Here is a 25,718-nt window from a genome sequence, read left to right on the forward strand (position 1 = left end):
GACTATAAGCCAGGGATCCAGGTCCAGGGAAGGCATTGGCTTTATTTTCTCCCTAGTCTACACAGCAGTTACAGTGTCCAGTTACCCCACATCATTCTGACTAGTGTCAAGGAGAGCCACACGCCCTTCCCCCACATCCTGACATTCTACTGGATTACCAGCTCTCTCTCTGTTGTATTCTTCCTGCTCACCTGGGCAAAGTCTCCAGAGGCCCCTCTCTTTGCTGTCACCTGCTGTGTGTTTCACTAATAACTGACTTCCAGGTGAACAGTAATGCTTCATTCACAACTGTTCTCACACGCCATTACTTTGCTTTCTCGAGAATGTTTACTAAGTTCTTACCATGGGCAGGCACTGTGCTTACACTTTGCTGTGTCATCGTCTTGTGAACATGAGAGAACTGTGAGTAAGAGGTGACGAGCATACCCCAGACCGGGCAGCTGTCCCGTGGGGGGCCTGCCTCCGGAGCCCAGAGACCCCTCCCCCACCTCTGAGTCTTCATGCCTGCCTTGTGCAGTTGTCTTCCAACTGTTTGCTCTCCACCTGGTCCATCCTGCAGGCCACCACCACACATGTCTCCTCATACTGCCATTCTGACATTTTCTCCTCCTCCTAACCTGCCCATTGTGTTGCACACCAGCCCTCCAAAAGCTGAGCTCGTCTGTTTTCCCTCCTGCTTTCCCCAAACCAGTTCTCAGCTGCCACCAAAATGTGCTGTTTGCTAGTTCCCAGATACATTTGAATGTCTGCACATTATCCCTCGTCCCTCATCTCCATCTCCCAACCTCCAACCTTCCTTAAGGGCTAAGCATACATTCGGAGCCCATGACGCCTTCCATGACTGGCCCGACCGGAGATCATTTCTCTCCCCTCTGTGTTGTGGTTCTTACTGTATCATCACTCAGGTGGCAAGGTGTGTGGGGCCTGGCTGGGTACTATTGCTTTCTGTTGTCAAGATCTCTAGAAGGATCTTGTGCTTACAGGTGAGGGCGCCACAAAGAAGTTAGTGGCAGTGCTGGGGCCTTAGCCCCGTTTCCCTAAATCCCAGACTGGTGGTCTTTTTCTACCATAGCTTTTTACCTTCTGTCCTTCCTTGGAGGACAAGGACTCCACCCTGTCTATATTCAAAGTTTATGTGGCATCCAGGGTAGAGTCTTGTGTCTAGGGGGTATTCAATAAGTAGTTATTGAAAGAAAGCAAAGGAAGGAAGATAGGAAGGGAAAAAAGACACTAACCCTTACATCGCACTTTTGTTTTAACTTAATCCCCTTTCCAGTCTACTCCCTTGAAATCCCTGTGAAATAGGTTGTTATTCTCCACCGCATTTTACAGGTGAGGAGACTGAGGCAAGAGAGGCTAAGTAACTTGCCCAAGGCCACAGCTGGTAAGTGACAGAGTGAGGACCTGAACCCAAGGAGTCTGGCTCCTGAGTGTGAGCTCTTCTTCTGCCCTGTTCTGCTACAGGGTCATGAAGGACAGACAGACAGGGAAAGACAGAAAGAAGGATGAGCCTCATATCAGTGCTCAAGACAACAGAGCAGAGGACATTTAGATTAGCCTGCCATATTTGTCTTCTTTCCACTGAGAAGAAGCACCACTGATAAGTCAGAGCAGTGGCTGGGCTACAGAGTTTGTTGCTACTGCCTGGATCTGTTAGAAATTGATTGCTGTGAAACTCCCTGAACACAGTGCACCCAGACTGCCTGCCTCATATTCTAGTTGCTAGAGGAGGCTTAGCCAAGGGACTGTTAAATAGCTCACATGATCCCGACCCAGAGTCCCTTATCAAGGGGGGGGGTGCCACTTTCTCCCCAGATGCTCCCTTTAGCACACGTGCTTTCCATGGAACGCTCCCTTCAAGGGAACAGTCACAGACTTGAAATCACCATGACTAGGAATGAGTAGCAAATGTGTCAAGTGTGGCTGAATCAAGCTGATAAAGAATATTGAATGGGGGCTTTTATCCTTAGAAGCCTGACTCTTAATGTGGTTGGTTTTTAACCAGGCTCCCAGTAGCTATTAGCATTTCTGCTCACGATAGTGCCCCTCTCCCTTACACACAGAAAAATCTATCTTAAATGTATTGTGAACTTTAGAGCACGTCAGTGGAAGTGACCTATCATTCAGGAGCATGGAAGGATGACTTTGTCAGCATGGAGAGAACACTTTGCACCCAGAATCCTAGAGTGAACGGAATACCTACTCCAGCTTTGATGAATCACAGCTGAATCATGTTTAAGTGTGTGCTTCATTTTGAGGGATTCCCTTCTTCCTCCTCCTCCCTCCTCCCCACCCCTCCAGGGTGAAAGGCATTGCTCTTCCTGTGCAAAACCATTGTTTACACCCGAGACCACTAAAATGCTTTTGTGGCAATGTTGTGAACGCATCAGGTGTTTGTTGTGGCCCAACTAAGACAACTTTATAGGTTAATGAAAAATGATTTATCTTTCTTCTAAGCAGAACATTGAGTTCACTCTCTGCCTCTTTGACTCCAAGCAAATCTGTCTGGCCCCATCCCTTGCCCCCCTCCCGCATCTGCACCACCCTCTTGTATATCCCATGGTATGTTTTAATGACTGCGGGCCTGTATGTTCCTAGTAATTAAGAACTCTGAGCAGCGTGAACGTGGGTTACAGTTCATCTGGTTTCTTGGAAGGACTGTGTGTGCGAGGTAGTTTTTCACCTGAAAGCCTAAACCAAAGAGAGAGTCCAGGAAGCAAAGAATGAATGGACCAGGTGACTTGCTTTTCTTAGCTCCCGGGAGACCGAAGGCATTGCTGTTACAGTGGACAGAGCCCAGACCGACCCTGAATGAAGCAGATCTGGGTTCACGCTTCTGTGTTGTGTTTCACCAGCTTGTGACCTTGACCAGATGAGTTAGCTTTTCTGAATCTTGGTTCCCATCAGTGAAATGAGGGTGAGAAGGCCTGGCCTGTAGGATTATTGAAAGGATTGCAAACGCTGGATGTAAAGTGCCTGGCACTGGCATGCAACCATTTCTTTTCTTGTAATGTTTATTCATTTTTGAGAGAGACAGACAGACAGAGCATGAAGGGGGTGGGGAGGGGCAGAGAGAGAGGGTGACACAGAATCTGAAGCAGGCTCCAGGCTCTGAGCTGTCAGCTCAGAGCCCAAGGCGGGGCTTGAGCTCAGGAGCCATGAGATCATGACCTGAGCCAAAGTTGGACACTTAACAGACTGAGCCACCCAGGCATCCCTGCAATCATTGATAGCAGTTTTTGTTATTATTTCTGCTGTTGTCCTCACTGTCATTGCCACTGCCTCTGCAAGTAGCTCTTGTATATGGCAAGAACCAAAGGGAACTTGAGTTCTGTTGCTTCTCATGCACACAGGACACAGCTTTATCCTTCCAGGCTACCTGCTTTCCTTACCACAGCAGCTAAAATCGCTCCAAAAACCCTAAAAGTAAATATAAAAACTGCAACCACATAGGGGTTAGAATAAAGAATGACGTTTTTCCTCACTCCAGCAGGGATCCCTTGCTGAGTGGGTACCTTTTTCCTTCCTTCTGCCCACGAATATTGACAGGTACCCACTGCACATGTGCAGGGCTCGGAGGTGAGCCATAGAGGCCAGAGTTTAATCACACATGGATTTTGTCCTTGAAAGGTTCATCATGTCCCAGAAAAGAGGTAGGACCATAAGAGAGACACTACTAAAGGGCTGTGGAGTTTGGGAGGAGAGAGGTTTTATGAGCAAGGCAGCCTAGCATCACGAAGAACATAAATTTGGGGGTTGGACCATTGGGTTCAAACCTTGGCCTTGCTACTTCCTCGTTTGGGCTACTTGAGCAGGCTTGGTCACATCTCTGTCTCTCTGCTTCCTCATTTTTAAAATGAGTATAATAGTATCTACCTTTCAGGGTTGTTGTAAGGATTCAGTGAGATGTGTAAGGTGCTTAGAATAGGTATGGATTTACCCTTCAAACGAAAGTGGGCAAAATGGCCTTTCTAGATGGAGGAGCAACATGAGACAAGGCAGAGTCTGCCCTGAGGTATAGGGTTGGAGAAGGTGAGAAAGGGGGAGCAGCAGCTTGAGATGAGATTATGGATGCTCTTGAGTGGCAGGCTAGGACCCTTGGACTTTACTGAAAACGTGAAATGCAATCCGTCCTCTAGAGTTCCATGGTCAGTGTGTGTGAAGCCAGAATCTGAACCTGTCTCAGGGTACGTCTCTACATTTCAGTTGCAGCGAACCTGGCAGTGAACCAGATGCCAGTGGGCATGAAGTCGAAAGTTGGATTAACAGGGCTCAACACATCGGCCTGAATTGATACGTCAGGGAAGATGTGCAGCCGAGCCCCAGCAGGAAGCGAAACCGTGGAGCAGAGGGAGGGGAGGTGTCCTGGCATGGGGGGAGGGGACAGGAAATGTCATACCGTTACCCCGTCCACTGCTTCCTTTTTACATTACAGATTTTTTTTCTTTAGGGGATCGTCAGCTGTTTTGTTTTTGTTTTTGTGTGCTGTTTTGTTTCTTTTGAGCCTTGGGTTGCATGCAGTCATGTTGCTGTCTGTGCTGGGGTGGTGGGGAGGTGGGGATGAGTAAAGCTGACCTCAGGAGTCTTTGTTTTCAGTGATCGACACATGTCACACTTTGTCAGGATGTGGAGGGTGTTGCCTTCTGCCTCCCCCTCTGTGCACCGATGGCAGGTTTCTGTAGGATTTCAGAAAGGGCTGCACGGGGTTCACAGAGCCACTGAGAGGATGCCCTCTTATCTTGGGATGTGTCTTTAAATGAAAAATTGGAGGGTCAGAATGCCTTAGGTTTGATTTACTTTCGACTTTAGCTATGACAAGGCTGTCTTCAATTTTAAAAATAATCATCCAAGTTATTATGAGAGAGTAATCTTGTTTTTAAGTCTTTAACTTAATTTATTGCTTTTAAGCGTTATGGGGACGTAGGGCCGTTCCTAAGACCACATGGAAGTCATTTAAAATTCATTGTGGAACAAAGTAGTATACGGTAAATCTATGTATGTACCATAAAACGTCTGTGTGTAGCATGGGAATGGGGAAATGATAAAGTGCAACTCTAACGTGATCTGTTGCTCTGGAACCCACGATGCATCTCCCCACACAAGTGACTGGGAACGAGTTACCACCGTGTCAACACTTGGAAGCATGACCTTCTGGTCCAGGCCGCATTTCTCCTGCAGTAGAGGCTCACCCAAAGAGATCTTGAATGATCTCCAGAGAGGTGCCTGGGCCCTCTCTCACGGGTTCCTTGTGAGCTAGGGAGATAGATGAGCACATTCATAAATGATGGGAGGTATCTGTTGATTTAGACTTTAAAGGCATTTTTGTTTTCATCCTCCTCCAGTGTCTCTTTATTAGAGCATTATATTGCAGTCTTGGAAATTATTAGTTATCCGTCATATCCCTGCTGAAGAGTGGAGTTTGCCCCCAGCTGTCTGATAGCCAAGCCACACCAACTTCAATGGGAACTGCACATGCTTGTCCAGAGGCAGAATTTGGCTTTTAAACTTAGGCCTAAGGGGCCTGTTTAATATATTATGTAAGAAAGAGTGAGGTCATATAAACAGTCGTGGCTCCTACCTTGAACCAAAAGTCGTCCTTATTTGGTGCTTCCAAAGTTAGAAAACAATACAGGCAGTAGAAGCTCTCTCGGGATCAGTGAAGAAATAATGGCTGCCTTGTTCTAGACCAGGGGTTTTGTGACAGTGTCAGCAAAGCAGGCTGCCTGCTGCTTTTAGCACTTGAGGTTTGGACTGGTTTCATTTACCCCCTCAGTCTGCTTAGAAGGAACATTCTGGAAGTCCACTGAATCCCCACCTGCTGTCAGGATGCCCAGGCATCATCGGGGGTAGGGGGTCTGCCATGGGACCCTGGGCCTTGGGTTCCGAGGTGAGGGTCAGGGGTGCTGCAGCCCCTGGGAGGGAGCCCCACAGCCCCGCCGCTCTGCAGGACCCCTCGGCAGCGGAGTCTAAGAAGACATAGCGTTACGCTTCTCTTGGATCATCATTTTGGCTGAGCTAAAGGTAGATCATATTTCAGCCTTAAATAACTGTCTTCTGTCTGTGTAAACAGTCACGGCCATTAGTCTTAAACTTCAAACCTCAGCCCATGGATCTGGATTGGTTTCTTTTTCTGAGCCATAACTCTGGAGGCCACTCTTCCCTGCTCTCTGAAGCGTCTGCTGCCTCTATCTGAGCATGAAGCCTACTCTATGAGTCGTAAAAAAAAAAAAAAAAAACAACCATGCTGGGACACACATAATTAAAGGGGGAAGGGAATGAAGAAAATTCATTCACTTCTCCTTCCTGGGACCTAACTCCCTTTTAGGATCCCGCTTGCATCCAACGAGAAATGCCAAAAGATTAAAGCATGGCATTCTCATTCTTCTCCATGGGAAGAAGAGGTTATGCAAAGGAGGCCTATGTCCCTGCATTGTGGGCGAGAAGCCTGGCAAGAGGTTTGTCTCATTTAAGAAGTAAATATATTCAGTGGAAGCAAAGATGCTGCCAAGTAAATTTATTCCATTTTTAGGGAGAGAAGGGCAGGAGTTTTGCTGCTCCTTTATGTTGCTTTTAGATACACATTTCTGCGTGAGGTTGTCTGAAAAAGTAAGAATGCAACAGCAGCTTGTTTAAAACTTGACCTCTTCAGCACGCCCAAGGATTTGAGAAACAAAAGAAGGCGGTGGGTAATTGATTCTGTTCTCCAAAGGCCCATCTTGACACTGAACGGATCCTGGCTTGGTTTCTACCATACAGGTGTTTAGTCTCTGCCAGCAGGAGGACACAGATGGAGTCTACCTTTCTGCAGAAGTCTTTAAATGTCAAAAACACGAGGAGGAAATCCATTGACACTTTTGTCACCGTGACAGTGCAGTATATCCCTTCACGTTGATAGTAGCCATGCCCCAAATGACACTCAAATCAGCAGGATGGGGAGAATTTTAAAAGAAGGCAGAGCATCCATTACCATGGAAAGCAGTTCATTTTATAGCCAGGAAGCCACAGAATCTTCTGAATTTTTTTTTGCTTGAGGGCTAGACGTTAAACTTGTTCCTTAGCCATGTGTTAGGTCTGACTAAGCAACAGTGTAAGAGCACGAGAATCCATGCTTTCGCGGTGGAAAGCTCCAGATCCTTAGTTTGTTACTAAACGTAAAATTTAGGAACTCTGTGATTTAGTCAAAATGAATGCTTCTGTAGCAATTCAATGGAGTTGTCATATCAAATTAAGTTTTAGCAAGTTTTGTCTGATAGGGATATTCACCAATCCGGATCCCAACACGGTGTATGCTTGCTGCATGTATGAAAGTGAGGCTAGTCACCCTATGATCTAAATGAGGTCACCTTAATTGGCTGTTTGAATGCTTCTATGAGGACATTAGAACCCCAGTGAACAAGCAAGTAGCCTGTTAGGAGGCACATCTCATGGCAGAGATTCCTCGCTTGCAAGGTTTAGAAAATTGAGTCCTTTAGTAAGTATCTTGCACAGGCACAAACCTTAACTAAATATAGAGGGCTAAAAGAGAATCCTTCCATGGGAGGGCTCCCTTAAATTAGCTCAGTTCATCTATTCATCTGTGTGTGCTGACTCGTGCCTAAACATTGGAGGCCAAATCCAAAAAAAGAAAAGGCAAGCCTGTGGCTCAGTCCTAGGAAAAATGTAGAACAACTGAGTATAATCCTGAACAGGGGAGCCAATGAGAAGCTCAGCAGGCTCGTGCTGGAAAGAGGTGTGCCAGCTCCTCGTAATCACCCTCCCTAATTAACTTCACAGTGTGGCTTTGCAAGTGCCTGTGGCATATTCAGATTTCTCCATGTATCGTGATTCTTCCGTTTTCAAGTCATTTCATGATCCAGGTTTCAAACTTCAGATAAAATCAGAAGAGATGTTAGCCAATGATGCTTTCAGTATTTCCCCCTTACCAGACTTCCCAAAATATACTCAGATATTTTTTAATAGTTGACAGCGTTCTAGGCCTTCCTCTCTTGAATATGGGAACGACTCTCAAGGAAGAAGAGGGCTAAAGAGATTTGGAGTCCGATTTCCATAACTAGAATGGCACAAGGGAACATGACAGAATGCGGGAGTCCCCACATTCTCAGTGTAGAGCCCTGCGTAATGCATTCCGCTCCCTGCCGAAGCCAGCGATCCATTTGGACAGTTAGGGTTGTTGCAGCTGCATGTGAAACACACACTTGCTCTGCCTGAATTCTAGCCACGCCTTTCCCTCCTTTGTCGTTGTCTCCTTGGGACTCCCATTTCACTATGGAAGTCAGCTAGGGGAAGACACCTGAAGAAGAGACAGTCAGGACAAGAGAAGATGCTTGGAAGTGGTCCAAAGGTAGCGCCCCATGTGTTCAAGTGGCTGTGGCATTGTCCTTGAAAAGCTGTGATTGATCCTAGCTAGCAGGGCTACCACACTGTGCGGTGGTTGAGCCACCAATCTGGTCATGGTGTTAGAAGCCTAATAATTGGATGGATCTATGCTTTTTGCTCTTTGGAGAAATGAATTTTATGAATGTTTCTATTTAAGGAGAACAAAACAATAACACACCAAAAAAAAAAAAACCCACCCAATTCCTATTACCCTAACTCCTCCTCGCACATAGTATTCTAATGCGGTTTATTCCTGAAACTGACTCATTCAGCTTTTCTCCTGGAAGTTGTCAGTATGTACGCCTGGTTAATGGAGAAAATCAGCGCAGTGCCCAGGCACAATGCCATGACTCATTCCTGGCATTTCAGGGGCTTTGTAATGGAAATCATAGTTCCAAGCTACAGTTCTTACCAAGTAGATATGTGAATATTAATGAAACGGAGCAAGTCTCCACAACTCCTGCCTAACCCTCACCAGAGATTCAGTGTTTGCTCATGAAGTGAAGGTTTCTCTTCATAACCCACGCATGCTGGAATACCACAATATTGTTTTAATTAGTCTTTTAACACACAGTAAAATATTTGGCTTTGGCGAAAGGAGGAAATACTCTCATACGTTGGAACTATTTGGTTAAAAGGGCATTTTTGTCTGCTGAATTAGTCTCCTGGGGTTTATACTAGCATCTGAATGCTTTTTAAAAAGCCTCCAATGACCTGCAGCCAATTCTCGCCCATTCATGCTGTCTCTCTGTCGACCTACCCGTCTATAATTGTGGGTATATGTGTGTGTGTGTGTGTGTGTGTGTGTGTGTGTGTGTGTGCGCGCGCGCGCGCGCGCGCGCGCGCGCGTGTGTCGTATGCGTGCATGTATATATATAGACACCACACACACATGCGCGCACGTGGTCTACTGAGAGAGCATAGAAAATTGAAACCCTGAATAATCCCAACCTTTTAATTTACCCTCTGCTTGACCCAACCTTGTCCCCAAACTTCTTTCAAGTAACATTCCCCTTTTCTTTGTGCTATGTAAGACTTAAAAGTAGTAAAATAGCCAAGAAATGGATAGCAGGAAGAAGTGGGGGAAATAAGGAAGATATTTCAAGTGCTTATTTTTTATTGACTTGAGTTTGAATTTTATGTCTGACGGACCGGTAGGCCTTTGTGGAAACACAGATGAGCCAGTTTCCCATCACTTTTGGAGACTGGGATAGAAGGTCAAATATCTAAAGTTGGTTTTTGGTGGTTCTTATGTATCTACAGTCCTTTGGATCAGGAATATTTTGGAGCTGCTAATTGGAAAGTAGACATTGAGGAGATATTTTCAGCAAAAGAAAAGAATGAGCAATATAGCTGATAACTCAGCTACTTTATTCTGATTCTGTCTTCTCTAACAATAGCTCCCTGCTCCGTGCTCTTAAAACACAAGTGCTAATATTATGAGAAACGAGTTATATGAAAAACAGTCTAATCTTTTCGAAAAGTGCTAAAAATACCAATCTGCAACCAAGAATGTTTCAACTCTCTTCCCTTTCCAGATGATGCAAGATTCTAGGCAAAGACTGGATTTCAGAGGATGCCCCCAAGGCGTGGGCATGAGTGGGGGTTGTAGCCTATAGGAGTAAAGATCTTTAGACAAGGACATTCAAAGTGACTTCCTTAGCATTACAGTAGCGCTGAGTCTTTAGATGCACAAGCCATTGTTTTCCTGGTCATTCTTTGGAAGTGGCTGGTGATGGAAGGTATTATAATTTATTTTTTTTCTGGTGAGGAAACTGAGGTACAGGAGATTCCATTCCAGACTTTGAACCTAGTGCTATGTCCCTGAGGCCCTGTCTGCACTTGAGAGACCGTTTTTGCCTTGCTCGATTCTACACAGTAACTCTTCCATTGCTTGTCCTTACCAGACCAAGCTTTCAGAATGTGCGAAGGGAAGTACTTCTGTGTGACAGCCTTCAAGATTTGGCTGGAGAAGACAGGAGGGGATAATGACTTGGAGGACTTGGAGGCAAAATGGTGGTGGTGATGGGAGGACAGGTGCATGTGTGTCCAGAGAAAACGGAACATGTGTGTTCAAAGTCCCACTGGGGCGACACTCCTTATCCTCTGATCGTAGATGGCAAATGCCAGTACTCTACCACCATTGATTGCTGTGTGTATCTGTTGGGAGATCTCACATACGTGTCTGAGGTCACTGTGTCTTTCTTCACACAACAATCTTTTTTAAAAAAAAATTTTTTTTTAATGTTTGTTTTTGGGAGAGTGAGAGTGCACGCAAGCAGGGGAGGGGCAGAGAGAGAGGGAGACACAGGGTCCGAAGCAGGCTCCAGGCTCTGAGCTGTCAGCGCAGAGCCCGACACGGGGCTGGAACTCAAGAACTGTGAGATCATGACCTGAGCCCGAGTCAGCTTAACTGACTGAGCCACTCAGGCGCCCCCCCACGGCCGTCTTTTCTTAGGCTTCATGTGGTTGTAGGACAAGAACTATTGGAATGAACAGTAACCGTGTTGGTCTTAATACAACCGCCACATTTACTGTTTGGAAAAAAAGTTACTTCTCAGAAAATAAAAATTAATAAGACAATGCATGGCAAATTGGGCCTTAGTAGCCACCACTCACTTTTTTTAGTGCATCTGCTATAGAGTTGCATCTTGCCAATGTGGTGTCATTTTCAGGACTGTGACCGAGACTTGGATTGTGTATGTCTCTGGACTGTGAACAGAGATAATGTGTAGTGTTGTAATGTGGGTATTGAGGCCTTTTTAGTGTCTGATTACTTTATGACATGGTTGTTTTAAGGGAAAACTAACTAAAGTTACTTAAATTTAGCCACATTTGTTAACTATCCTTTTCTAAAAATTGAAAAGTAACTTTAGTTAAAATAAGATCCAGAAGTCTCTGTTTCGAAACAGCGCATTCTTCAGTTTATAATGCTAAGGGCTGAAAAATCCTTAAAGTAGCCAGCATCACTGAGACCTAACAAAGCAGTTCATATTTTTACTTTTTTTTTTTTTTTTCAGAAGCTGGTTGCCATGTAGAGTAGAAGAAACCTCCCGCTTTTAATCTTTTCAGTTGACATTGCCAGCGAGAGTGTTGTTATTGTTAGATAATCATAATGGTATGTTCCGGAGACTCTTCTCCCCTCACCCGACACACCCAATTCACTCACACCCGGCCAGCAGAGCCAGAGACAGAAGAATAAAGCAACATCTTATTTGCTTTCAGAATTTGATTCTCTGTTGCTCTGGAGACATGCTGGGATTTGCTCTTAAACTATTGTTATTTTCCTAATGTCCATCTAGGTTTCGATTCATTTGTAAGAAGAACCAAGAACACAGGTGAGCTGGTCAGGCTGCACCCTAAAATAAGGTGGTTTCTAGGGGGCTGTTGAGTCCTGCTGGCAACAGTTGCCAGTGACACACACACCATATCCGGGTCCCTGACTTAACCAGCACACATCCCATTGAAGGCTCGGCTCGTGAGTCTGACATTCCCCGATTCCTGGTAACCCTGTTGACATTAATACTTACTAATCATAGTTATATTTGAAGCATTTACTTTCGTTCCCGCAAGTATTTAAAATGGAGTTTCTCAGCACGTAATCGAGTTCCCAAGATGGGCCCGTAGGCTGGCTGTGGCTGCCTTCTTAAAAAGATAAATAAAAAAGATAATGCAATGGAGAAAGAACATGTGCCAGATGAAAGCATAAAAGGAAATAGACTAAGACCGAAATCCCACTCTACTAACAATATAGGCCAGCCTTGTTCTTCAGGCATTCACTGACTTGTGTGAAGCACTCTGCTACCTCATGTGGGCCTGCTGGGAAGGAAGGAAATGAACAAACAAGGAAAAACCCTTGTTTTCAGCATTGCTGGCTACCTGGATAACCAACCCCAGGTTCTCCACAGCTGGCACATTGTTTTCTTCCATATGCTGCTGTCAGAGGTGGGCCCTCTTGGGGAAACTGTATACCCAGCCAGCACCCTGCCTGGCTCTCGAGGGACGGAAGTGTGCACTGATGCTCTGGCCCTCATGGGCTTAGGCTCCAGGACACTGAGGGACAGCTGTCCTCTCTCAGAGTCACATAGTCATTTCTTTCTTTTTGTTTTTTAATGTTTATTTTTGAGAGAGAGCGAGGGAGGGGCAGAGAGAGAGGGAGACACAGACTCTGAAGCAGGCTCCAGGCTCTGAGCTGTCAGCACAGAGCCCGACATGGGGCTCGAACCCACGGACTGCAAGATGATGGCCTGAGCCGAAGTCAGATGCTCAACTGACTGGGGCTCCCGGGCTCTATGACCCCACATAGTCATTTCCTTTCTGGGTACCCCTGATGGGGGGGGATGGAGTGGTAGGTGGATGGCATCTGATTCCAGGAAGTCTTAGAGGATTGGTCTAAAACCCAGGCACAAGTAGTAGTACGACAGGACAGAGTATGAGGCACAGGACCATGCCAGGGCTCAGAGGGAGTCAGGGAAACCCCCATTTCTGCTTGGGAAGACCCACGTGGGTAGTGGTGATGCCTGAGCCCATCAGTCACATGCGATTCCAACAAACGGGCTTGTTTGGAGACAGAAGAGTGCTGGAGGGAGGCTGAGCATGACGCTGGGAATCCAGAATGACCTCTTGTCTGTCAGATTCAGAAACTTCCATGATTCTGCGATTGAGAATTGCTTCTCAGACTGATTTATTCATACCTCGGAGCCCACCACACACACAAAATCATCTTCTTCCCAAAAGAGCTCCAAAAACATTCATCTAGCAACATACTTTTAAAGAAAATTTAGATTACTTCTTACAGATTGCCTGTCTTATGGAGGCGGATGAGAAGTTGGCCTGGGAGTGTTTTTGAAAGGATTGTTTAAGTGATCGTTTGAGCCAAAAAGAAATCACCTTTTTATTATTCAAGGCAAAAGGCTCTTTCAAGCCAGCTGATTGAAGTGTAAAATTGCCCACACAGGAGAATTGGGGAAGCAAATCTTCAGGTACAGCCAGGTGAGCACAGTCTTTTAGTGAGTGGTGGATGCATTTAGATCTTCTGTATGGAATCCCCGAGGCCAGTAGACTTACCAAAAAGGAATTGTTTAAAGTCTTGTCATTTCAAACTCCAGGCAAAATATTGGCAAAGAAAAGAGTTTTCCAAAGTCAACCCATCATTGGCTCAGATATTAATAGAAAATCAGGAGTCAAAAAAAAAAAGTCAGAAGATAGAGATTTTAAGTCAGGCCTGGTTTTAATTTATATGTGGTTATTCTAACCAGTCAGACAAGCATACCCCACCCCACCCCCACCCCCATCCCAACCAATACCTTGTCCCAGGCATAAATTATTCACCCGTTAGAGATGAATTAACCTTTTTTTAAGGGTTTCACCTTAAGGGTCATTAATTTAGCAAATTAACTGACATTCCTAGAAAAGCTCCATGGCTTGTGTCTGTAAATATTTACCCAGTTAGCGACACTTCAGACGGCACCCCCAAATCGCTGGTCCACTTCCAAAGGGTGAGCAGTTTACTTTCAGGAAATGGATTACTCACTTGTGGAATCAGACCAACACCCAGGCTGCTCAGTTTCAACATACTTTAAAATGCAAAAGGGAGCTTTCCTACCTCAAACTTTCAAAGCTTTTCCAGAAGAACCCAGAGGGGCCAGCGTACTGAGCCCAGTGAGACTGGTTCGGCCCGTATGGTTGAACACCATGATGGTGGCTACAGCCTGGTGGTGGGTGGCTGCTAAGAGACATCCCTGAGTGCCTGGAGAGAAGCCTCCCGGGCCCACCCTGTCCCCATTTGCCAAACACCTACGGGAAACGAGGGAAATCTGTGGAAAGGCCGGAGTGTGCTCAGCTGAGACTCAGCCCCACTCCACGCCCCCCTCTAGCTGCCTCTGGTGGTTTCAGTTCTCAGCTGCAGCTGCCCACAGCTGTCTGGGAGGTGGATCTGGGCCTGGGGAGGCAGTAGGGGCTGGGGGTGGAATATGGAAGGTTTTTGAACCTGGCCCTTTTTGCCCAGCTAGCCAAAATAGGCCGTCAGGAGGCTCCCCCTGTGAAGCTTTCATTTGGGGGTTAAGCGGCGTACCTCAGAGGGAGACCCTGGGCAGGAAGGGGCTTGCACAGTCTGCTGTTCAGTTCTGGATGCCAGGTTTTCAGAGAGATACCGAGTAAACCCAGAGGAGTGTGGCCAGGAAGCTGTAAGGGTCTAGACTTTGCTCATAGACATCATATTATCTAAAGATTATTAGAAGGAACTGGGGATTTTGAGGTTGAAAAAGAAAATTTAGGGAGATAGCTATCCTGTGAAAGGGGGAATAGATTTTTTTTAAATTTTAATTGCAATAAAATGTACATAACATTTGCCGTTTGATCATTTTTTTTAAATTTTTTTTTAATGTTTATTTATTTTTGAGACAGAGAGAGACAGAGCATGAACACGGGAGGGTCAGAGAGAGAGGGAGACACAGAATCTGAAGCAGACTCCAGGCTCTGAGCTGTCAGCACAGAGCCCGATGCGGGGCTCGAACCCACGAACCGTGAGATCATGACCTAAGCCGAAGTCGGACGCCCAACCGACCGAGCCACCCGGGCGCCCCCGTTTGATCATTTTTAAGTGTACAGTCCTGTTATACTAATTATATGCCCCGTGCGGTGCTACTTTCACCGCTCTGCATTTCCAAAACCTTTTCATCATCCCAAATAGAAACTCTTCACACATTAAACAATAGCTACCCCCCCCCCCCTCAGCCCCAGGTGACCACGATTCTACTTTCTGTCTCTCTGAATTTGCCTACTCTAGGTACTCCTATAAGAGGAATCATATGCTATTTGTTCTTTAGTGCCTGGCTTCCTTTATTTCACTTAATGTTTTCAGTTTTTATCCATGTTGCAGCATGTATCAGAATTTCGCTCCTTTTAAAGGCTGAATAGTATTCCATTGTATGTATATACCAGACTTTGTTTATCCGTTCATCTGTTGGTGGACATTTGGGTTGCTTTTGGTTATTGTGAATAAGGCTGCTATGAATGGGTGTACAAGTATCTCTAGATTTCTTCTTTGTGGGTTTCAGAAAAATTGACCTTTGTTGAATGGGAAGAAGTTGCAGAGGCCAATTATGGCTTTAATAATCCTAGCCCCTTTGATGGTAAAAGTGGGCTCCCCATGGCTAGGAAGGAGCTCAGCCTTGGTGAGCATCACAGAAGAATCATGGGGTGGGACCCCCCACAAATAGTAAAGGAAAGGGAATCTTTGAGGGCCCTTCCAATCTCCAGAATTCTGTGATTCTCAGGCATATGGAGTGCACATCCTAAGGGAACCATCTGGAAAAAAAAGTGGTATCTGACCAACTTTCCCCTGAGGAGAAAAAGGGGAAGTGTGATGGTGGGGGGTGGGAGGTGAGGTCCACAGTTCTCAGCACAATCCCCTCGGTCTGCCCAGAAAGGAGGGCTTCCCCTGGGAGACCCGTCTGAGCCCCATCTCCTTGTAGGCTATGCTGAGTCCAGGTCAGGGGATGAGGGAAGGTGGAGAATGCTGGGTTGGGGAATGTTCAGGAATGAGTGTCAGCTGAGGTGGGGATGCCCTGGGATCCAACACAATTAGCTTCATTCTGTCACAGTTGGGGGTTTTCTTATCATTAGTTGGGGAGGCCTAGCCAGAGAATTCCAGTATTCCAGAGTGAGTTTAATTGTGGGTGATTTCATTCTGCCCTTTTTATGTCGAAGCCAGAGGCTTGCGTCATATAACAGTGAATTCAGGGAGATTTTTTATTTGCATGTGAATCATAGCTTTTCCAGCTGAATGTCACTTACTTGGAATTTTTGTCTGATTTTGTTTTTGTTTTTGTCTCTTGGTGTTTTTCCATCGGGCTCTTTGGCTAACCAGAAAAAAAAAAAAAAAAAAAAAAAAAACTAGAGGAAGGGCTCAATCTGACTGGAGCAGGGTTTGAGTTGGCAACTCAAAAAGAAGAGTATTATGAATGTGAAAAAAAGAAAACGGATGCTTTATTTTGCTTTGAGGGAGGGACCGAGGCCAAGTCAAATTGAGAGCTCTAATTTGGGAATGGTGTTATTACAGGTCACTGGGAGTTGGTTACGCTCTAAATTGGGAGGCCAGTCACATGAGGAGGCAGCAAAGGCGGATCACATGGGGGACAGTCGGGGCTCTTTTACAATGAACTTTTATTTTATTTACTACACAGTTGAAATGTACTTCTTTCGTGTTGAGAAACCAAGTCACCTTACTGGCGGTGAGCACTCCCTATGTTGGCCCATCAGTTGTTTTATTAGTGAGTCAGTTCTTGCCATGTGTAGGTTTTCTGGGGCTTTATTTAGGTACTGGAATCTGTTCAGTGATTAGTGGAGCAAGCCATGTGCTAAAGGTTATTTATCTGCTCTGCACCTTCACCTTCAGATCTTCTTCTGAGGGGCTTGCATTATTCTCTTCCAAAGGCCCTACCCCATTTTTGATCTCAAGGTCAAGACATTCTGATATATATCCATGTAAATATATATATAACCTCTATTTATTAGGTTATCTTTCATGTCCTGTTACTATTAATATCAGCCTGCAAAATAAAAACCAAAAAAGATGGGTACTGCTCCCCACCATGGGCAGCTGGGAACAAAGTGTTCTTCCTACCCCAAATCGCAGACAGACCCTTGATGCCCTTGGCATCTCGGGGATGACCTGGAAAGGTGTGTGTGGTAAGCTGCTGATTTTTTGTGGAGAATCAAAATTGGCTTTTTTTGATGTAGAAAGCCCTGATTAGTTGGCTGTGTTTGAAATAAAAACAAAAATGCAGCCCAAGAAGAATATCTAGAACTCCGCGTCCAGTGCAAACAAGTTGTGCTCATGGTCCTAAATGGGGCGCGTTACTAAGTCTGTGACACAGAGAGTCTGCTGGTGCTTCCAAAGCATGTGGACCGGCGATGCTTGTGATCAAGGTTAGGAATAGAAGGTGTGTGGAAACTTTCTATAAAAGGCAGCCGGGGCCCCTGGACTGGTGTGGATGAGTGGTCAGGAAACTCTGGCACTGTTCATGGGCATACCAGAGTGTTGCTGCATGACCTTGTGTGAGCTTCTCTGTGCCTCAGTTTCCCTGAAGCACAATATTGGTTTTGGGAGGGGAGGATAAAGGATTCCAGAGACGTATGAGGTGTGAGATGTTAGCAGTAAATGGAGGGAGCGGGTGCCACATGGTATCACAGGAGCTCCAGTCAGGCCATGTGTCCCCAAACATGGCTGGGCCTCTGGTCTCTCCTCCAGCATCGTCCACTGTGGGCGATGCCTCTGACATCACAATACCCAGCTGGACACTCAATAATGATGAGCTGTGCCCAGTGGACACCAGAGGAGGGGAGAAAAGGAGGAGGACAAAGTGGGGAGGGAGGAGATGGAGCAATCCCTTATGTGATAATTCCATCAACTCAGCTTTTCATCTACCATCTGGTTCAACTGTAATGTGTTCAGCTCCATATAACCTATACAGCGTCTGTGCCCTCTCCCCCAAACTCAGCAAAATCTTAACGGTCCTCTAATCAAGAGAGAATTTTGCTCCTGTTGCTGCGTGTCGTGGTTCATCATCGGACTCGTGAGTTGATACTTCTTTACCTGACGGCTCTCCGGAGCAACCGTCTAGAGGTAATGGTCTGACTGCGTGGTCTAGGCTCTTCTGGGCCAACTGCACACCCACCTCCATCCTTCTCGGAGCAGCGCAGAACTCCGGGGTGGGGGCGATGTGGGAGTGGTTTGCGACGGTGTGGTTCTACGGTCAAGATACTTTAGAACGGAAATTCTCACCTACATTTTATCATGAGCCACCCCCAGGCCTGGTCAGACTTTGTTAATGGTTCTAACAGCATTCTGAAACCCAAGTGGGCTGGATCGAGGCCTCTCTGTTGAGCCTTTGAGGGTGCCGTCACTCCTTTTTACTAGCTAGGTTGCTGTAACCGCAACACTTGAGAGATCATCCCTCTCCTAGAAATATTATGACGTTTTGCTTGCTTATTTGTTGATAACTTTCTTAAAACTCCAACAACTTCCTCTTAAAAATAGGTCCCTGCCACCGACTGAGTTGATTCCTCTTAGCCCTTCTCCTGGTAGGATATTATTTTTCCTACCTGGTTTCACATCAGCCTTAACCTGCTGACCATGCCAACGCTAGAAATTGGAGGCCTTGATTTTTCTCTTAGTTCCTTTGACCAGTGGTTCTCAAACTTAAGCCTGGATTCAAATCACCTGAAGGGGTTTTTAAACAGAGTTTCTGATTTAGTAGATCTATAATGGGGATCCAGATTTTGCATTTCTAACAGGTTCCCAGGTGTGTGTGGGGTGGGGGGGACTGGGGGTGGTACGATACTCTAAGAACCTGTGTCTTAGGCCTTTTTGGCTCTCCTAGCCTCTCCTCCTCCCCTTCCCCAGCCTGCAGGAGAGGATCCCATGGAGCATTGCCCTGGTCCCTTCTCTGATGGTGGCCATCCTTAACAATTTTATAGCATTCACTATGGGCCAGACAGTGGTCCCTTGCTTTACACAGATTAAATAATTCAAACATCTTAACAGTCCTATGAGGTATCCCATTTTCCAAATGAGGAAACTGAAGTGTGTAGAGCGGTTAAGTGAATTGCCCAAGGTCACACTGCTAACCAAATGGATGGTCGGAATTCAAGATTCAAGCCCAGACAACACAGCTAGAATCTATGCTCTCAGTCGCTCTGCTTTCTTATCTTTCTTTTCCTCAAGTCACTTAGAGCACCTGATGCTCCTACAGTTTTTGGAAGTGAATACCTCAGAAAGGACACCCAAGACAACTGAGCATATCTTAGGTACTTGTAACCTATGTCTTGGGGTCTGAGTCTCCAGACAGCTCGGCTTCCATGTGTGTGTGTGTGTGTGTGTGTGTGTGTGTGTGTGTGTGTGTGTGTGTAGGTTAGTGGGAGATGGCTCTTTGAGAGCTGACTGAACCTCAGGAGGACCTTGGGAGGAGCTAATGTGAAGACACGAGCGGCATCCACCTCCGAAGGGAGGCCAGAGCTCCCCTTCTGCTAGAGCCCAGTGTCCCCTCACTATTCTGCCCTAGTCCGAAGGTTTCTGCTGTTGACACTTACCACCCTAACCAGAGACAGACAAAGCTGGGCAGGAACAGATCTGCTGTGTCAGCGGTTATGATAGAAAAGCACACGTGTCTACGGCCATACCACCCTGAACGTGCCCGATCTCTTCTGATCTTGGAAGCTAAGCAGGGTCGGGCCTAGTTAGTACTTGGATGGGAAAAGCACATGTATCTCTTGTCCAGTGTGGTCCAGCAAGCCTGCGTGATCAAGCACTGACCTAGACAAGCATTAAGAGACACATAAATGGGAGGCACTGTGCCAGCCCTCAGGGAGCCAGCAGTCTTCATTCAGGAGAGAGTCACACAGCACGTACATCATTGAGCTGGTCTGTGTGGTAGAGAGGCAGTGAGGGCTAGAGCAGATCAACAGGGAGGAGGCAGATTCTTAAGCCACGTCATGGATGAGAATGGGGAGCACGAGGGGAAGGGTTTGGATGTATGCAGGGCATATCTACCGCGGAAAATATTTGATGATAAATCTTTTAAGATTTGAACTGCCACAAGTTGTCTCCATTGGTGTAGTGATAATCGATTAAGCTTTTTGTGTTTTTTTCCAGTAAACAATGTGTTGGATGCTGATTGGAGGTCTGCTGGAGGTTCTGGGGGTTATTTTAGAAAATGGATTCTATTCCTTACAGAGTTGCTGGTTGGTTCTATAAATGGAGGCCTTCTTAAAGTATTTTTTCTACCTCTCTGGTCTGATTCTCTCCAATTTTTTTGTATTGCGGACATTTCTGTGGGGTACAAAACTTTTCCCATGGCTATCTCTGACCCCACACACCCCATTAAGGAGGACAGACCCTATGGGGCGCCTGAGTGGCACAGTCGGTTAAGCGTCCAACTTCAGCCAGGTCACGATCTCGCGGTCTGTGGGTTCGAGCCCCGCGTCAGGCTCTGGGCTGATGGCTCAGAGCCTGGATCCTGCTTCCGATTCTGTGTCTCCCTCTCTCTCTGCCCCTCCCCCGTTCATGCTCTGTCTCTCTCTGTCTCAAAAATAAATAAATGTTAAAAAAAAAAAATTAAAAAAAAAGGAGGACAGACCCTAACACTGGGCCATCAACATTGATAGGGACTAAAGATAAGGACCCAACAGCTTAATAAATACATCCCCCCTTAAAGGTGGTGGTGTAAAGCTAGATTAAAACAAAATGGAGCGTGCCTGGGTGGCTCAGTTGGTTGAATGTCCGACTTCGGCTCAGGTCATGATCTCGCAGTCTGTGAGTTCCAGCCCAGCGTTGGGCTCTGTGCTGACAGCTCAGAGCCTACAGCCTGCTTCGGATTCTGTGTTTTCCTCTCTCTCTGCCCCTCCCCCGCTCATGCTCGCTCGCTCTCTCTCTCTCTCTCAGCCAAAAATAAATAAACATTAAAAAAAGCTTTTTTTAAAAAACAAAATGGGCCACTCCTGTCACTCCCAGCACTAGACCAGTGTTATATAAGTCCTCTTGCTGTTTTTGGGTCCTCTTTTGGTTTAGAATTCTAGACAGTATGTTTGAGGCTCAGAAAGGATGCACAAGAAGCTTTGTCTATAGTCTATAAAACTGTGGGCTGTGCGCTCTTGTCTCCTCCTGCAACTTTCCCACAAAGTCTGCTAAAGCAAAGCGTCCTCATCTGGTTAGTGCTCCTGATTCTGGTCCAGCCACTGACCACTGGGTCTCTTTAATTTCAAGGTGGGATGCCCAGAAGGAGGGAATAGCCCAAAAGGACAGACACGGCCTTGGCCATTCTCATTTCTGATTACAGAACTTCATCCTTTTCTATTGTCCTTCCTGCCTTTCTTCCTTCTTAACAGAGGACTTTAGGAATTAAAAAGTAGCTCCCCTTCTCAAGAAAACCAAAACAACCTTATTCTGAGCACATCGACAGACCTACTTACCTGAAAATGAGTTTGATGCACAAAGAACAGGTGAAAGAAAATAAACTGCCTTTTCTGCTTACCTTTGCATAAATTCCTGGAGTTGGCTAATAGCTCAAGAGAACCAGAAGGAGAGGTGTGCCTCTCACTCCCTCTACAGGGCTATACCTAATGAGGAAAAGCAAGCAGGATTGGAAACGTTTGAGGGTTGCTTACCCAACTCAATCCTTACACAGTTGATGAGGCCCTTCTTTTCAGATACAGTAACAGTTAATTTGTGACCATGGATTTGAATATCCTCCCTCCACAGAATTGTCCATTCTCTCCTCCCCTAGAATAACTTTTACATGTATTTCAGATTTCATACCTAAATGAGTGATACATGAATTTTACAGTCAACTTTTCTGGCACGTCTATTTTGGGGATGTATATGTGCTGTTCCTTGGTGACAGTATTTACACACATCACAGGGCTCTTACATTCGCACTTACACTTTGGATTCCCATCTCTCAGGATGGGAAATTTTGCCTGTTAGTTGCTGAGCAACTTCCACATTATTTTAGAAAGTGTGAGACTTAACAGCCCAGACTCATTTGAAGACACAGAATGGCCCCCTGTTGTCACAGGTGAATCGGCCCTTCCCAGACTTTGTGAGGTTTGTAAACCTACTGTGGGAAGTGGCTGTTGTTCAGTTTGGTCTGTTGGATCAAGCATGAACTATTCCTTTGAGATTTGACCTGTGTATATTTCTCTCAGGGCACTCCTTATGGACTCCATCTGGCCATTGCCAAAGATTTTAGCCTGGAGTTCTTCACTAATAAATACGATGGCAGGTAGGCTACCTGGGCAACAGTGTGCTTCTTTCAAAGTTCTCATTTGTAGAGCTGCTCATGGAATAAGGCCCGAATCTGAGTGTTCTCGGACAAAGCATGTTTTCCTCCTTTGCAAGGTCAGCATGAGGATTGCCAATTCATTATTCTGAAATACTATTGGAGAGTCATTCTGTGGTGTGTGGGGTTTTGTCAGTGGTGGTCTGGGAGTGCGAGAACGGCACTGAAGTTTAGTGAGTGGGAAAACTTCCTGCTCTGGGAACATTTATAGCCTCTCCTCTGAGAGGTTTTTGGTATAAAAAAAACTAGCTGAATGTGGTTTGTAAGGATTTGTCTTGCATTTGTCAAGAGTAAGGTAACATTTTCTTCATCTCTAATTTATATGACTCTTAGGAGACCCATTCCTGTGAGGTTTTATTAGAACATAATTACTTACGGCCAAAAAATTTGGATGTTACAATAGTTTTAACACAGCCCTATTGGCATTGGTTTTCTTTCTTTCTTCAACAGATGTTTGCAAGAGAGTCCTATTAAATACATCTAATTCTGCTGCCTCAGCCTAATGAATCTTTATCATGAAGATTACTTTAATTGGTGTCAGTTACAATCAAGAAAATCACCCATTATGCTTTTGTTTTCCAGCACGTGGGGAAATTTTCCATCCTAACAATACTGAGAGGGGAATGTAGCAAAGATTTTGAAAATTAAGTTAGTCATTTTATTTTCCTCTTTTACACGTTCCTGTTTTTATTTGACACTAAAGCTAAAAGTAATCAGAATTCTGCACAGTCCACCTAGAAAGAGGTGACTGAACTGTTTCGGGGTGACCCGTGACACCTACAATAGTTTGCAGGTCACCGATTCTTCATTTAAAAGAAATTTCTAGGAAATGCCTAAGATTTGAGTAAGAAATCCCAAAGTCTAACAAACCACTCTCAAACAAAATGCCTGGGAACAACTTTATGTAGCCATTTAAAAATGCGCTTGGTAAAGAAATGACAATGCATGGGAAAATGGGCACAACATTACTACCCACATAGAGCTATTGTCTAGTGGAGAAGTACAGAAAATAGGTGTGATACACAACAGGTCACATGGTAAATGCTGTGGAGAAAAATAAAGCAAGGCACGGTGGGTAAGGAAGTGTAAGGTGAGGGAGTAATATGGGCAATTTAAAATACTGTGGACAGAGAAGTTCTCACTCAGAAGGCAACATTTAAGCAAAGACATAACTGAGAGGGGCTGGATGTGGATCTGGGTAGGGGAAAAAGCATTCCAGGCAGAAGAAACAGCAAATGCAAAGGTTGAGGGGTAGCACATATCCGGCATGTGAAAGAAACAACAAGGAATCCAAATGGACTGAAAAGAACGAGGGACTAGTAGTGGGAATGAGGTTCCATCATAGAGGACCTAATACGTTATTGTATGGCTTTTGCTCAGAGATGAGAAACCGTTGGAATCTTTGATCAGAGAAGTGACATGACCTATCTTCCAGTATAAAAAGATGATTCTGTTCGTTATGTTGTTTGTGGGGCAGGAGGTGGATGGAATGCAGAAGCGTGGTGAGAGATGGTTAGAATCTGGGTATGTTTTAAAGATTCAGCACACAGAGTTGCTAACAGATTAAACATGGGATATAAGAGGAGTAGTCAGTCCATGATGCTTGAAGGTTTCAACCCAAGCTACTGGAAAGATAGACGAGCCATTGCTGAGATAGAACAGAGGACCGAAGGAGCAGCTCTAGTGACAGCAAGAGGGGGAACTCAGTTTTGGACAGAGTAACTTTGAGATCATCCCAGTGGCTGTGTAGAAGATGCAACTGAATGTGCATCCAAGATGAGACCTGGGCCAGAGATGATACAAATGTGGGAGTCATCTGTACAGACACGAGGTCAAAACTGAGGCAAGTGGTCAGGGGAGCTGGCCAGTTTTATGTGCCCGCTGGGAATGGGCAGCCTTAGACCTACAAAAGTTAGCCATGGCCAGGAGGAGGTCAGAAACCTGAATGTGAATCCCAGCCCTAACTTGAGCTCTTGGCCAAGATCTCAGGACTAGTTGACTACTGGTCTGGGTCCTTCAGGAGCAAAGGAGACCTCATGGAGCACCTAGTCATGCCAGTGCCCAGGAAAAAGAGTGACCAAGATAGAAAATCCCCCTTGAAGAATGACCAGATCACTTGGGAGTGGTAAGTGGGTATTGTAGGTGTCTGTTCAAGTCACAGGTACCCTTTGAAGATGGTCAGTGAATGACCAACAGCTAATGACCCTCATGGTCCCAGAGAAAGCTCTAATGGTTATAATGGGCTATGCAGTCTACTACATAGATTCCTTTCTTTTCTAGTGAATTCAAGGGGCAGTAGCATTAAAAAATTTTTTTTTAATGTTTTTATTTATTTTTGAAGGAGAGAGAGAGAGACAGAGCATGAGTGGGGGAGGATCAGAGAGAACGGGAGACAGAATTCGAAGCAGGCTCCAGGCTCCCAGCTGTCAGCACAGAGCCCGATGCAGGGCTCGAACTCACAAACTGTGAGATTATGACCTGAGCTGAAGTCGGATGCTTAACCAACTGAGCCACCCAGGAGCCCTGGGGCAGTAGCATTTTTGAGTGATTTTTTGTTTTTTTACCAAATAACATGAAGCTCTAATTAGTTAACTAGTAAGCTATATTCATCAACTATTGCTGTGTAACAAATCACCCCAAAACTTAAGAGCTTCACATCATCTTCCCCTCACAGTTTTCTGAGGGTCAGAAATTTGGGACAACCTTGCTGGGTAGTTCTGGCTTAAGGTCTCTTGCATGGTTGCAGTCAAGATATTGACTAGAACTGGAGAATCCACTTCCAAGGTAGCTCACTCACATGGCTGGCAAGTTGGTGCTGGCTGTTAGCAGGAGGTCCGATTTCCTCCCCACACAAGCCTCCCCCAGGGCTGCCTGAGTGTCTTCATAATTGATGTGGCTACCTTCCTGCAGAGTGAGGGAGCCAAGAGAGGAGGTGGAAGCTACAATGCCTTCTATGACCTAATCTCAGAACACCTTACCACACTCTATTGGTCACACAGACCTGTTTGGATTCAGTGTGGGAGGAGAATACACAAGGGTGTGAATACTGAGAGGCAAGGATCCATGGGAGCCATCTTGGAAGCTGGCAGTTAACCTCCTTGAAAACGGAGAAAGTTTCTATCTATCCAGTCCTTTATATCTGCTCAAAGCACCACTTGCAGCTATAGGGGCTCAGTAACTGCATGCTGTCCCAGTCCCCCATAACAGCTAGTCTAATCCACATGTTTTATATGGCTCCACCAAATTATGGGGATGTTTGTCCAGTCATTTCTAGCTCAAGTAGGCACCGTAGGAGACGATAGACAAGTGCAGGTGCCAGCACAAGAATCCCACCGTTGCCATGTTGGGATTTGCCATTCTTCCCCCTGACTTTTTAGGTGCCCCGTCAGCTCACATTCCTACCAAATGCATAGTGTCTGTTATTACCACTGGCCATCTGTCCCCAAGTTGTGCAGAGTTGCACTACATTTAGAAAGCTTTAGTACATGACGTGTAATAGAA

The 25,718-nt window shown here is 45.6% G+C and overlaps 1 protein-coding gene across 4 annotated transcripts in view; it reads left to right on the forward strand.

Moving 5' to 3' along the window:
• Positions 1 to 25,718, forward strand: part of SAMD4A (sterile alpha motif domain containing 4A) — a 215,714-nt gene that overhangs the window by 95,074 nt on the left and 94,922 nt on the right. Inside the window, exon 1 of one of the 4 annotated variants that reach the window (XM_019833034.3) lies at positions 17,695 to 18,004. The exons of the other annotated variants lie outside the window; for them this stretch is intronic. The gene's annotated coding sequence lies outside the window, so the exon portion shown is untranslated. Of the gene's footprint in view, positions 1 to 17,694; positions 18,005 to 25,718 lie in introns of those variants that run through there. 4 annotated transcript variants of the gene reach the window in all.

Source organism: Felis catus, chromosome B3 (genome assembly GCF_018350175.1).
Source record: "Felis catus isolate Fca126 chromosome B3, F.catus_Fca126_mat1.0, whole genome shotgun sequence".
In the NCBI taxonomy this organism is placed as follows: domain Eukaryota; kingdom Metazoa; phylum Chordata; class Mammalia; order Carnivora; family Felidae; genus Felis; species Felis catus.